The sequence below is a fragment of the Octodon degus genome, unplaced genomic scaffold, assembly GCF_000260255.1.
Source record: "Octodon degus isolate 3935 unplaced genomic scaffold, OctDeg1.0 scaffold00105, whole genome shotgun sequence".
NCBI lineage: Eukaryota > Metazoa > Chordata > Mammalia > Rodentia > Octodontidae > Octodon > Octodon degus.
Window position 1 is genome coordinate 7127651 of NW_004524681.1, and position 12528 is coordinate 7140178.

Genomic DNA, 12528 nt, shown 5'->3' on the forward strand with positions numbered 1-12528 from the left:
TCGGTGGGCCTGGACGCTGAGCCTGGAAGGCAGTCTTGCTCCATGGCTCCTTCCTGCCCAGTGTCTGAACTATTGAGTTGCGTCAAGCGCTGCACACAGAGATGGAAGATGCCTTTGGAAATGGAGCAGGGAGCCACAAAGGCAGAATGACTGTGGCAGGGACTGCACACCTGCACAGCACAGAAGGGCGCATGAAGATCGGACCTCTCCGCGGGCTGCCCTCCTGGACTGCAGCTTTGCCTGCACTTGCAGCTTGATCAAACTTCAGGACCCAGTCCCCGGCCTCATTTGATTTCCTATCGCAAACCACACTGCACCTCTTTAGAAATTCAAACAAGAGTGGAGACCCCAGGAAGAAGATGGTGTGAAAAGGGCTTTTATAGAGTTTGGGGCCAAAAAAAAATCACATTCATCTGAAGCCGCCTCTCAGTTCTCCCATGGAATGCTAACCTTTATTTGCAGTTTGTGAGATTCATGTCAAACGTCTGCTGTAGCCCGAGGTTTAGACCAGAGAGATTCCGACTTGGACCCGAGGCAGGTGCCTTCATAGGCTTCTAATCTCTTTATCTGAAATTCAGGGGGCTTGCAGGAGAGGCTGGTGGTGCTCCCCGTGGAGAAGCTCATGGGCCAGAATACATGATCACGGTACTAAGATCTGCAGCTTCAGTCTCTTCACATTCATCTTAATTGCCATCACCGGCCTAATTGCAGGTATGGCGCTCGAAGTGAATGCACGTCACTCACCATGTGCAGCCACAAGGTGCTTGAAGCAAACCGAATCTGATCAGATACAAAAGACACTTCAGCATATGCAGATGCCCGGAAAGGCTTTACAGACCCAAATCCTTTTAATAAGCTCGAGACAGGCCTGAATTTATTTAAATGTCTAATTCTAAATGTACGTATGCCTGGTAGTAATGTTTACCATCTGTCTGACACTGCCTGTTGAGGTAATTGTCAAGCTACAGCATGACATATGGTGCACATATTTGGACCTTAAATATAACAGCCTTGGCATGAAACAATTGGAAACCAAAATTTAATCTTTGGTATCATTCAAGTTGGAGTTGAACAAACAGACAGTTCTGGGCCATTACTGTTTTCTTCCTCTATGATAAATACTCCTCCGTAGGCATGCCTTTGAAGAACATGAGAGGCAGTCCCGGTCCCTGTGCTCTGTCTTTCCCTAGCTCCAGCCCTGTCCCATGGAAACCCTGTTGGAATGGAAATTCTGCAGGCAAGGCCAGAGTTGGCCGTGGGCTCAGGCAGCATCTATTCTCCACTGAGAACTAGAAGGTGAGCCTGAAGGGCTGTCACCCTTGAAAGCAGCTCTGAGCCCTTCCTTCTCCCTGGTCTTCTGCTCTACCACCTCCTCTTTCCATCTCTGCTCTCTCTGAGCTCCCTGATGAGCTTCCCCACCTCCAGGATGGGCCAGTGGATGGCAGGGACAAAGGCAAGCGGCCTGGAGCTCCACGGGCCCGGACGCCCTTAGGAGAGGGCCAGAGCTCCAAGAGATGAGACCAGCACTCTGCTGTTCACTGTGGTCAAACAGTGGATGCCTTGGAATGACAAGTGTCCTGGGTGCTGCTTTCTTTTCTTTTTCTTCAAATGTCAGCAGTACTGTCACATTTGACACAGCTGTGTAGGTGCCTGAAGCCTGGCTCCAAAGATCCACTTTATGCTCGCGTCACTGAATGAGGGTAGCAACTGTGCTCCTGGTCCCCATCTGTATCTAAAGCAATACAAATATGGCCACAGGAACAATGTCACTTTCGCGGTAATGTCACTAAGAATGTGGTCAATGGCTCTTCTCAATGAGTATGGCATGTCATTATGTGCTGCACTCCACACAATAATAGCTTCCAGGATAAATTCAACATAGATCCCCATTCTCTGTCCCTGCTTCTGTCCCTGACTGCACTTGCCTTTTCTGCTGATGTAGGCAGTGGGGGATGCTGAACTAGGATAGCTGGTGTGTGTGTGTGTGTGTGTGTGTGTGTGCATGCACACACTAGCATTCATGAGTGTGTATAAATTCCCACACAGTTTAGACCTGGAAGATTCAAATGACAGCATACTAGGTCAGCCCCCAGGTCATTCAGCTTGGATTTGCCCTGGTCTAAAGTGAGAATTTGATTTCATATTTTGGTCTCCTGCCAAGCTCTGTATTTAAGCCTCAAGCGTAACATGTCCTCTGTTCCTAATTAGCAAGCAGGCTAAATTTAGCAAAAGTTTCTCTGGTGCCACCACAGTCACCAAACGACTCTGAAATCTAACACGGAGGCAGGTTACTCGATAGATCTAGGAAAAGACAAAACAAACGTGACATGTGTCTCTCTGGGATTTGACAGCCTGGGATGCTGGGAATACTGATGCAATAGGGGAAAATCAGTTACTGTGTGTACATGTAGGTTCTGGTGTGGGAAATTTCTTCCCTGGGGGCCCAAGCTGCACTGTGCTTTGGATCTGGGCAGCACTGTCACAGAGGCCTGGCCCAGGGGAGACGGGAGACGAGGGCGGGGCTCCTGTCTCACGCTCTCCAGCTGCCTTTGATTTGCACTGCTGTCTGATCCTGGCCCCTTCCCTGGTGCCGCCTCCCACAGGTCGGGTCGCCTAGCACATGGCCACCCGCTTGCCAGGCTTCCGCCCACGCTGAGACTGAAGTCCCCAGGCAGCGACACTCCCGCACAGCCTTCTTCCTTCGTGGCCTCTCTCCTGCCTCTCCTTCCTCCCTGCAAGCTTTTACCTTTCAAGCTTTCCAGCCCGCAGAATCACAGGATCAGCAGTAAGTGTGTGCACCACGTGTACTTCTGGGTACTGGCTACTGGTGAGCCACATTTATCTTCTGTGTGTGAGCATGTGTGTGTACATGCACTCTGAAGGATTCTTCTGTTGTTGTTGCCGAACGACTAGAGAACCATTCAGAGAAAGTGTTTTGTTTTTTTGTTTTTTTTTACCCTCTATGCCTTGGGGGGAAGCAACCTAGATGACCCCAGAGATGGCCCGCACAAGGGAGGGAACTTACCACTTACTCTAGGCCACCTGCTACAGCACAGGCTGTCTCCATATTGTTCCATAATGTCTCCTCTCAGCCTTTTATGCAGGACTTTGGTGCTGACAGAGGATTAAGGCCACTGGTTACGCAAAATGGACTCCTGACTTTAAACACCCTGTGGCTGCATCACTAATCGCACCAGTGGCTGGAGGGGGTCAGGGGTCAGGACCTCATCCTGGCTTCGGGATGCATGGGCTTCCGGGGAAGGTGCAAGCTCACCGCCAACTCAGCCTAGGCCCATCAGAGCTTTTCTCCTGGCACTCATGTCAGGGCCAACCTGAGGGGCTGGGGCGAAGAGCACATCCAGGAGGTGCGAGTCAACAATAGGGGTTATATGATCATTTCATATCTAGAGGAAAACATCGTTATCATGACAAATAAATTTCATGGATAAGATGCAATCAAAAAATATGATGAATGATTGAATTGTAAAATTTGGGTTAGAGTAAAAGAAGCACCGCATCAATCCCCATCAAAGTCCTCCTCTTCCCTTTGAATACTCTTTCCCACCCTCCTTGCCACTTTCTGAAGCAGCTCTAGAAGTCCTCTGTCAGTGTCTAGCTGTGCTACGCTAGCTGCCTCAGTGTCCTGAATTGACTTTAAATGTTTATCTTTCATGGTCGTCGTGACTTTGGGGAAGAGCCAGCGGTGGCATGGTGCCAGAGGGAGTGGCACAGATAGAGGGGGACACAGTGCCATGTGTTTAGAAACCCGCTTTCCCACTGGATGGCACTCAGTAGCAGCATTCACTGCATTTATAAAAATGTATTCAGTGCAGGGTCTACAGAGTTTCACTACGTAGATCAGACTCGGGGTGATTCTCCTGTTTTCAGCCTCCCAAGCGCCGGAATTGCAGGCGTGTGCTACCGTGCCTAGTATCAATTGTGGTCTCAGTGTGTCCCAGGGGAAGGGCTAGCATGGCAGGCTGGAGATTGAACCCTGGTCCTCCTATCTGCCTAAGCAGGTGCTATAATCCACTCAGCTATCTGGCTCGTCCCTCACTGCATTTTTTATCACACCTTATAAAGGCACTCACGAAATACAACTTCTAGAACTGCATCAGGAAGTGGCAAGAACAAGGCAATGAGTGTGTTCAAAGTAAAGGGGGGGTGGATTTTAAGGAGAACTAGTATCAATGTGTCTTTTGCTGTAATTTTTTTAAAAAGTTGGACCTTTCTGTCCATTTGATTGCCCCTTGTACATCTCTTCTCTTTGTGCTAGGTCCCCCAGGTTCCCCAGTAGGACTTCTGTGGCCGGCTTCTTGCTCCGCCCTACATACCACCTCTGCAAGCAGCCACACTGGGCTACGGGGATTCTGCTCTCCACCATGTAGCTGCCTGCTGGCTGGAGGACAGGAAGAGGGCAGACTGTCCTGCCAGGGGCACAGCTTTTTCCTCCTGCTACTGCTGTTTCCTCATGGAGGGAAAGGAGTGTTCCCTTCCTTCCCCAAAGAGAAACCATGGGGGTGCATCCCTGTGGACTGCATCCTGGAAAGCAGGGGTGGACTGGGGGGCGAATCTGAGCACTCACGAGGGCTTCTCGTTTACTGCTCCAAACCACACATATCCCAGGCCACCGCATTGTTCTTCCCTTCCATGTGCGCATGCGTGTGCATGCGTGCATGCATGTGTATGTGTGTGTTGGGTGTGGTTAGGTGGATAAGTGCAAGACACAAGGCATGTGAAGGCACCTGCGTGGTGGCACATCAAAGCCACCTGACGTTCTCTAATTAGCTCATCGATACCAGAGCTGTATGTCGACGTGTATCTGCCTGACACCAGCAATGCCCTGTCCTTTTCCGTCTCAGGAGGGGGAAAGGCTCTCAAATATTGACTCTGGAAATCACCTACTTTTCCATCAGAGTCTACACTAAAATAGAGCAGCATAGGCTTCCCACCTCCCTGGGTAAAGAAGGAGAGAATGTGCCCAGACTGCTGGAAAGTGGGGACCACAATTGGCAGGGTGACTCCAGCAAGGCAGGTGGAGAGGACACAGGCAGCCAGCCAGCCCGGTGGAGCCCCCACCGGCTGCTCTGCCGGGACGAGAGGCCCGAGGGGTCTGGTGAGCAAGCGCAAAGATGAAATGGATGGGTGGAAGGCAGGTCCCCACTTTAACCTCTTTGAAGAAAGGGTCAGGCGCAGTCTCTGGGTACTCACAAGAGGCTGGCACCCTGCAAAAGGAGGAGCAGGGCTTGTGCCCAGCTACCTGAGGTGCTGGCGTTTGCCTGGGACACTCAGCCTTCTTCAGCAGGCGGTGCCTGGAACTGTCCTTTCTAGAGCAAAGCCTTCCCCTTAGATACCAAGAAAAATGGTCTGTAGTCAGCCAGGGGTCAGGGGGTGGTGTAAAGGTTAAGTGGTCATAAATGCAAGCATAGGAGTCACAGCTTTTTGCTTACATTACTAAGATCCTAAATCACCCCTGATGATGTTTGGTTCCTTTCTGAGTGTGGGAAGAAAGGGAAAGGAAGGAAATCTCCAGAAGGAGAAGCGCAGCTGTGTTGGCCCTGAGCCATCATACACAGGGGTGTATGAGGACATGTGTGTGGGGTGCACGCACACATGCACACAGACACAAACAAAGATGGTGATGCCCCCTGAGGAGGACTGTGTGTCCATGCCGTCTCTACAGGGCCATCCTGCACAGACCGCTCGGCTATGTCTTCCCACTCAGGTCTGTCCTCCTGCCCAGACAGGGTGGACCAACCCGCCTGTTTCTTGGTCTGCTCCCTGCTGACCAACTGAACTCGTCAGTTGGAACATATGGTGCGGCCTCTCATTGCATCAGGAGACCCTATGGTCACAGAGTTGTCACAGTGCATGGCACAGCTTGAGTGTTTAATAAGAGGGTCAGACAACAAGGTCATTTGGAATCTGAAACAGTAGGGTGTGGAGGTTAACAGCCTGGAGTTACAGACACAGCTCTGTCACTTATTAATTGGGTGACTGGGAAGTTACTTGACTTCCTGGGGCCTTATGTCCCTTGCCTATAAAATAGAGATAAGGATAAGGACTGTCTTGTGCTCCGGTTGGAGAGCATCTTACTGTGGCTGAACCATGTAGCTGCATTCCTGGCAATGATAAGAGTTCCACAGAGTTTGCATGAGGCTTTCTAATCAGTAAACTGCTCCACTGGGGAAAGCCTGTCCTGTCCTTCCTTTGCCCTCCCCACCAGTGAAGTGGGTGGATTCAACTCTCCCTGATCAGTAAGTTCTTGGCATGGTTCACGTGTGCCTCAGTGAGGGACGGTGGAGCCAAGGACAGAGTTAGGAGGACCCTTCAAGTAGGAGCTTTGGAAGAAGCAATAACTTGGGGACGCTCAAACAAAAATTCCTCTTTTTCCAAGGAATCTGTCTTAGTTCAAAGTTAAAAAAAAAATAACTTTTTCTGGACATATAAAAATCTCAAAGTAGGTTGTCAAAAACGTAATCTGACATACGAATGTTTGACAGATATCTTTCTTAAGCCTTATGCTACTAATCAAATCTGAGCATTACCCTCTTCCCCTGCCTGCCAAAGATTGTGAATTAGACAGAGCGGGCCAAACTCCTAGCGTCTCTCTCATTGGTGCAGACATGTGAAGGAAGCCTGTGCTGTTGTGCCGGTCCAAGCGATCGCTACATGCAGGAGTCTGGACTGTGGCTGAGCTGTAATCATGCACACTTGCTGCTCATGTTAGTCGCGGCACCTTTACTTTCAGCTGTGAAATCACGAGGGAAAGGGGAGCATCCACCCGTGTAGAGGCAGCAAAGGCCACTCACAGGCTCCATGTATTGCATGTAGCATGCGTGTGGCTCATGGATGTGAGCATGCGGGTGCGCCCACCTGCCAAGACTCGGAGGCAGGTAGAGCCAGAGCACACTCCATTTCCCGTCCTGCTCTCTCTCCATTCTCCCGGTGATGCTGTGACTTGGCTCTCTGTCTTGCATTCCCTGAAGACCCAGAGTTCCTCTATCAGACAGACAGTTCACAGGGGTGCAGGGGACAAGAATGAAACTTTGCCCCACACCCAGGCTTTGCAGCTAGCACAAAACAGATTTTGGATGCCACATGAATGAGGACAAGAAAGTGGTGGACAGCATCACCACTTCTTACCCAGGGTCCTCCGATGCGATGCACACGTCTCGGATCTGACACCAGGAGTTAGCGCCAGAGTTAGGTGACCACAGCACATTCAAGAACAGAATCAGGCCCACCACTGCCGCAGGCAACAGGCATGCAGATAAGCCCTAGACACGCGCTCCACGGGCGCCGCCTTTCTCACTTTCTGACTCTTCCTCTAATTCTCCGGCTATCAGACTTCTGCAGCGTTCCTCTTGGGAACCACAAAGCCGTTTCTCTTGACTCTTTCTAAGCCATGATGGCCTTCATTGTGAGAACTTTTGAGTGTGGACCAGTGACACAATGCGTCATATCTATGAAAGAAAAATGTGTTTGAAGTCCTCTTGAAAACAGAAAGTTATTTTATGTTTCTCAACTGGTTTTCATCATCTGTGAAGTGTGGCTCTCTGTGCAAGACCCCCAGCTTGTGATAGAGATGAAATGAGGCACTTTTTCTTAATCTTTATTTATTTGGTACAGGGTCTTGCTACACAGCTCAGACTCCTAGTGGTTCTCCTATCTCAGCCTTCCCAGCACTGGGATTACAGGCATGAGCCACCACACCCAGTTCCAGTGGCTGGCTCAGTGCAGGGCTGGCATGGCATGCGGTACCTACCAGGGACAGAACCCGGGTCCTTGAGTTTGCCAGGCAGGCACTTAGACTGTTCAGCTACATCCCCGGCCCTAAGCACATTTTGAGTGGCACTTGCCATCGGATAGATGTTCACTTGTGCCAACTTCCTTCTCCTTGCTAACCATAACACTTGAAGCTGGGTGTGCACCTGGCTTTGAGAAGGTCGCCCGTCCCCTGGGTGAGCGGTGGTGGGTGAGCACGGCAGCCCTAGGACAGTGAGCAGGAGGGCCATGTGTGTCTCTCAGGTCCCAAGTTCTGAGAGTGAGAAGTCCTGGGCTCTGGACCTGGGCCCTTTCTACTTACTGGGAGATAGCAGGACAGCTCACCCTTCGGGACCTGACTTTGCTCACTTTAAATGTCTGTGCTACTAAATTCACAAGCATAGTCAAGAGCCACCAAAATGCAGTGAAGGCACCCTCTCAATGGCAAGGCTCCCGGTGAAGACGAAGCCAGTATCAGAGGTCACTGGACAGAAGTTCTTCCAGGGACTCTTCCCTCAGGAATGCTGCTCTATGGGGCTGTGCTTGTGGGCCTGCAGTCCTATGCTAGGGGCTCTTATGAAAGGACAGCTCAGGCGTATGTAGGCAGTGAAAAATGAGGACCAGAAAAGGCTCAGCCTTCTCATTGTGGACCAAAGTCATCTGCTCCTGACCCGGGGGATATGCAAATAGTGTACCTGGAGCCCATCCAAGTCTGAAGTGGAACACTGACCGTCCTCTCAGGATTGTCCTCATTGTGCTACTTGGACACGCATTAGCTGTTCATTACACAAAGCCCACACTCCCACATTTAGTGATCAAACATCTGCTGGGTTCCTTAAGCATCCCATAAGTGGGGGACAGTGAGCAAAGCTAAGTTTTCACAGAAATCTGTATCAATTATAATTTCTTTATTAAAGATCTGGAAACTGCAACTTGTCCCTGGTCATCTAGCTGGGGGTGACAGACGGATTGGTTGGAAAACGCCAAAGTCCTCTCTGTTTTAAGTTCAGAGACAGACACTTATGCCCCTGAGCTGTCTCCCCAGCCCTTACACAGTCTCATGTAACAGATTTACAAGGACCTGGTGTGGTCCCACTCTGCTTCTCCTTTTGGAGGGTAAGAGTGTACATTTGGAAGGAAAACGTCACATGAATGGTGCCGCAAGTGTCCATTCTTTCAAGGAAAGTCACCACAATCATTTTCCCCCTAGATGCATCAGCAGAGAAATATTAGAATTTTATCTCAAAATTTATTACAATACATCATTAAAGGTCATTTCCCTAAATCATCTAACATACCACTTGAACTTTGTATAGTTGATGCAGATTTTATATTTTATTACTTGAAAAAGTAAATGGAAAATAGTGTATGACCCATAAAATAGATACCAGTAAAAAATGAAAAAAAAATGCTTTTACTCTTAAGATATCACCACCAACCTAATTTTGCATCAAGTACCAGGACAAAAATACAAACTGTCAGCAGGCTTTAGAAGAAGATGAGATTGGGTATAGGGAAAGAGAGGTCATAATATACTCATTTTTTTCACTTCTTATCTGGCTTCATTTTATGAGGAAGTCAAATTGAGAACATAACATAATGCAAGTATTTCTCATAATCAGTGTGCATCTTTTTTTTTTTTTTTTGGTCTTAGATCTAATACTTGGGTCATAGGACTCAGGAATAGTACAAGGCGTGAAGAGTATTACTACACAAAGCTAGTGCCGAGAGACATTTCATGTCCCAGTGAACATTTTTATGGTCTGAAAATTTGTTTCCATTCCTTGGAGTAGATGGGAACCATCTCTCAGAGAGGATATGACGTGCCCCTGTCATATTCACATGGTTCGGGTCACAGACTTTGCCAATTACTGGATAGCCTTTAGTATTTTTGCTCCTGATGCATTTTTTTTCCTCCACTTGCACCTCAGGCCAGAGGTGAGGGGGCAGCATCCTTCTTCCATGTGGCCTTGCTGAGGGAGGCCCTGTTGTGGGGTGAGGGTGCAGACTGAGGCAGAGGAGCAGGGAGCGGGCAGCAGAGCACAGCACTTCCGGAGGACCACTGTCTGTGGTGTACCTCTAAATCACAGAATTTATTTATGTTCTCTCTCTCCTTTCTGTGGTCAATGACATGGGTCAAAGGCATTTAATCAAACCCTTGTAGAGAGCCGGGTCCCATCCCCATACAATGTGACGATCTAATTTGTCTTCTGTCAAAAAATGTATTTTGGGAACAGAGCCGAATATGATAAGTGTGATGTCTTTTTATGGTCACCGCTGAAATATGTGCACGGCACAGATTTCTTAGGCTCATTATTTCATCTGTCTCTGCGTAAATATTGAAACTGTTTTAGTGTGCATGCTAAATACTACGGAAACATGTTTTCCTTACTCCACTCTGAGTTCAGTTAGCGAAAGCCAAAATTACCTTCTGGTGTATGAACCAGAATAACATCACCAAGTAGGAAATCCAATAATGACAAGGTCTATAGGCCAGACACCCAACAGCTCTTGAAGAAATAATGATGTAAATGAAGTTTATATTAAAACAAAATAATACTCCTCCGGCCAGTAGGTGGTGCCAAAATTTATAATGTGTGGCTCCTGGGGCTTTATGGAGAGCTTGTTAATTGCTTTGTCAATTAATGGAAGTGATGTCATTTGGCTTCTTTGACTGCATCACAAAGTGGTTTATTAAGGAACTCATAGTCATCATTTTTTGGCGGAACTGGGGATTGAACTCAGGCCCTTATGCTTGCCAGCCAAGTGTTTATTCCACTGAGCCATCTCCCAGGCCAAGTGAACAACTTCTGTCATTGCCAGTCATACAGAAAACCCACTACTATTATGGAGTACTGGGCTATACTGGAATATTTTGCTGAATTCAGGCACCTACAATATTTAAATGACAATAGAATACCTTTCTCTGATAAAACTAAACAAAAAAGGGGGATACAAATGAACGATCATTTTGTATCTGTATGTTCAAAATAGTTAAGATAGATACACAGCTGCAATCTCTTGGATCATTGAACACAGAGATTTGTTCTAATAGTGTTTGTGGACAGGATATCAGGTCTGCATCTTGTACAATGAATATCCACTAAGACAACAATATGTAATGTATTAATTATTGAAACTGTGCTAGTAATTGGTTTTGAAACTGTCTCATTGCTATTTGTTTCTCAATAAAATTATTTTTAAAAAAAGAACCCATATTCAGTTCCATGGCCCTGGTGACCAGCTCACTTGTTAATACTGCTAACAATTTCCAGGCCTCCTTGGCAGACTTCCTTATCCTCCTACAGAGGAAAAAGGAGAAGTTGAATCCCATGAATTCTTCAAGTGCACACAGAGACCTGCTTGCTGAAGGTGACCTTACCTTTAAAAACTTAGACATGAATTTGTAAGGGAAGAGGAAGACAATATTTCCTTCCTAGATAGAGGAGAAAAGCTGTCTTCGGTTCTATGGGGGCGTCTTTCCCAAAGCCCACTGAGAGGTTTTCCTGCACAGCATGGCTCTTGTAAGTGTACGTGTGCCAGGCAAGAAGAGGAGGAACAACGTGTTGAGATAAGAAATATAAGGGAGAAACTAGCAAGGGGCTGGCTGGGAAGGGAAATTCCTCCTGGGAAAGTAACCCTAGTCACCAAACACTCCAAGAAATCACGGTTGGACCTCAGCCTTGGATTTCCAATGCAAATGAAAGGGCTGCTGAAATTATTTGAACTGATGATGAGAAATTATTTTGGGCCAGTTCTCCATTTGCTCCACATACTGATATTCAATTATCTATGTGTTTTGTTTTGCTAGAAGTACCCAGAACAACACTTTCCTCTACTACTGAGAAGCAACCAGAGGACACGAGGGAATGAGAATTATTTATACAAAATAGGGTATGCACTGCAGAGGCACAAAAACTGACATATCAGTATTAATTGGAGTGAGGTAAAGTCAGAACGGAAGTGCCGTGATGGATCAAGTGCGAAGCGCCTACTGTGAAATACCAGCACGTAAGTGCATGCAAACTCACTTCGCTGAATGTAAATCTGAACGGCTGACTCTGCTAAATGAAGATGAGGGAAGTCATTTTTAGCGTTTAGACTTACTAAAGGCTTTTGAAAGAGATTTGAAAGAAGAGTGGAAGTGAGAAGTTACCAAGGCACAAGGTGCATATCTGTCTGGGTCCCACATCTCACCGATGACCTTAGACCGTGTATAAGTGAAACATCTGGCATTTGTGAACATTTTTCCAACAGTGTTTATAAATGCCAAAGTCCTAGAGCATAATCCTAGATAGCAGGACATGTGAAGGCAGAGAAGAAGGAAATGGCAATGATGTTTATTAAAAGTTGTTTCAGTTTTTTTTTTTTACTTTGATATAAGTACGGGATAGATTCATATGCACTGATTAAATCACGGCCTAAATCATTTCAAATTATATGAATCTGTGTACTAAAGTCACAATTATTGGGTGCAGAAACATGCCATTTAGGAACTGCCCACAGATGTTGACATCTTTATATTTTTCCCATTTATAATTTAGCTGCCCAATTCCATTTGGTAACGTTTGTTGGACAGCCAAAGACAGCGCGAGTGCGTGTGTGAATCTAAGCAGGTTCTTTCCATCCACCTGCAGCCTGTTAAGCAAAGAGAGACCCTGTCAGGGTGGAGCGGCCATGAGCCGGAGCAGCTGGTGGCCTTCCTGGGCAGAGTCCTTCTGCTGCTGTTGCATCTGCACAGTCCGGAAGCTGGCTATGGAA

General features: G+C 47.5%; 1 long non-coding RNA gene across 1 annotated transcript in view; it reads left to right on the plus strand.

Moving 5' to 3' along the window:
• The first annotated feature begins 2625 nt into the window (after positions 1 to 2625).
• The window catches only part of LOC111818868, a 34869-nt gene continuing 24966 nt past the window's right edge, over positions 2626 to 12528 (plus strand). The window contains exon 1 of the long non-coding RNA XR_002822750.1: positions 2626 to 2785. This is a non-coding gene — a long non-coding RNA (uncharacterized LOC111818868). The remainder of the gene's footprint in view (positions 2786 to 12528) is intronic.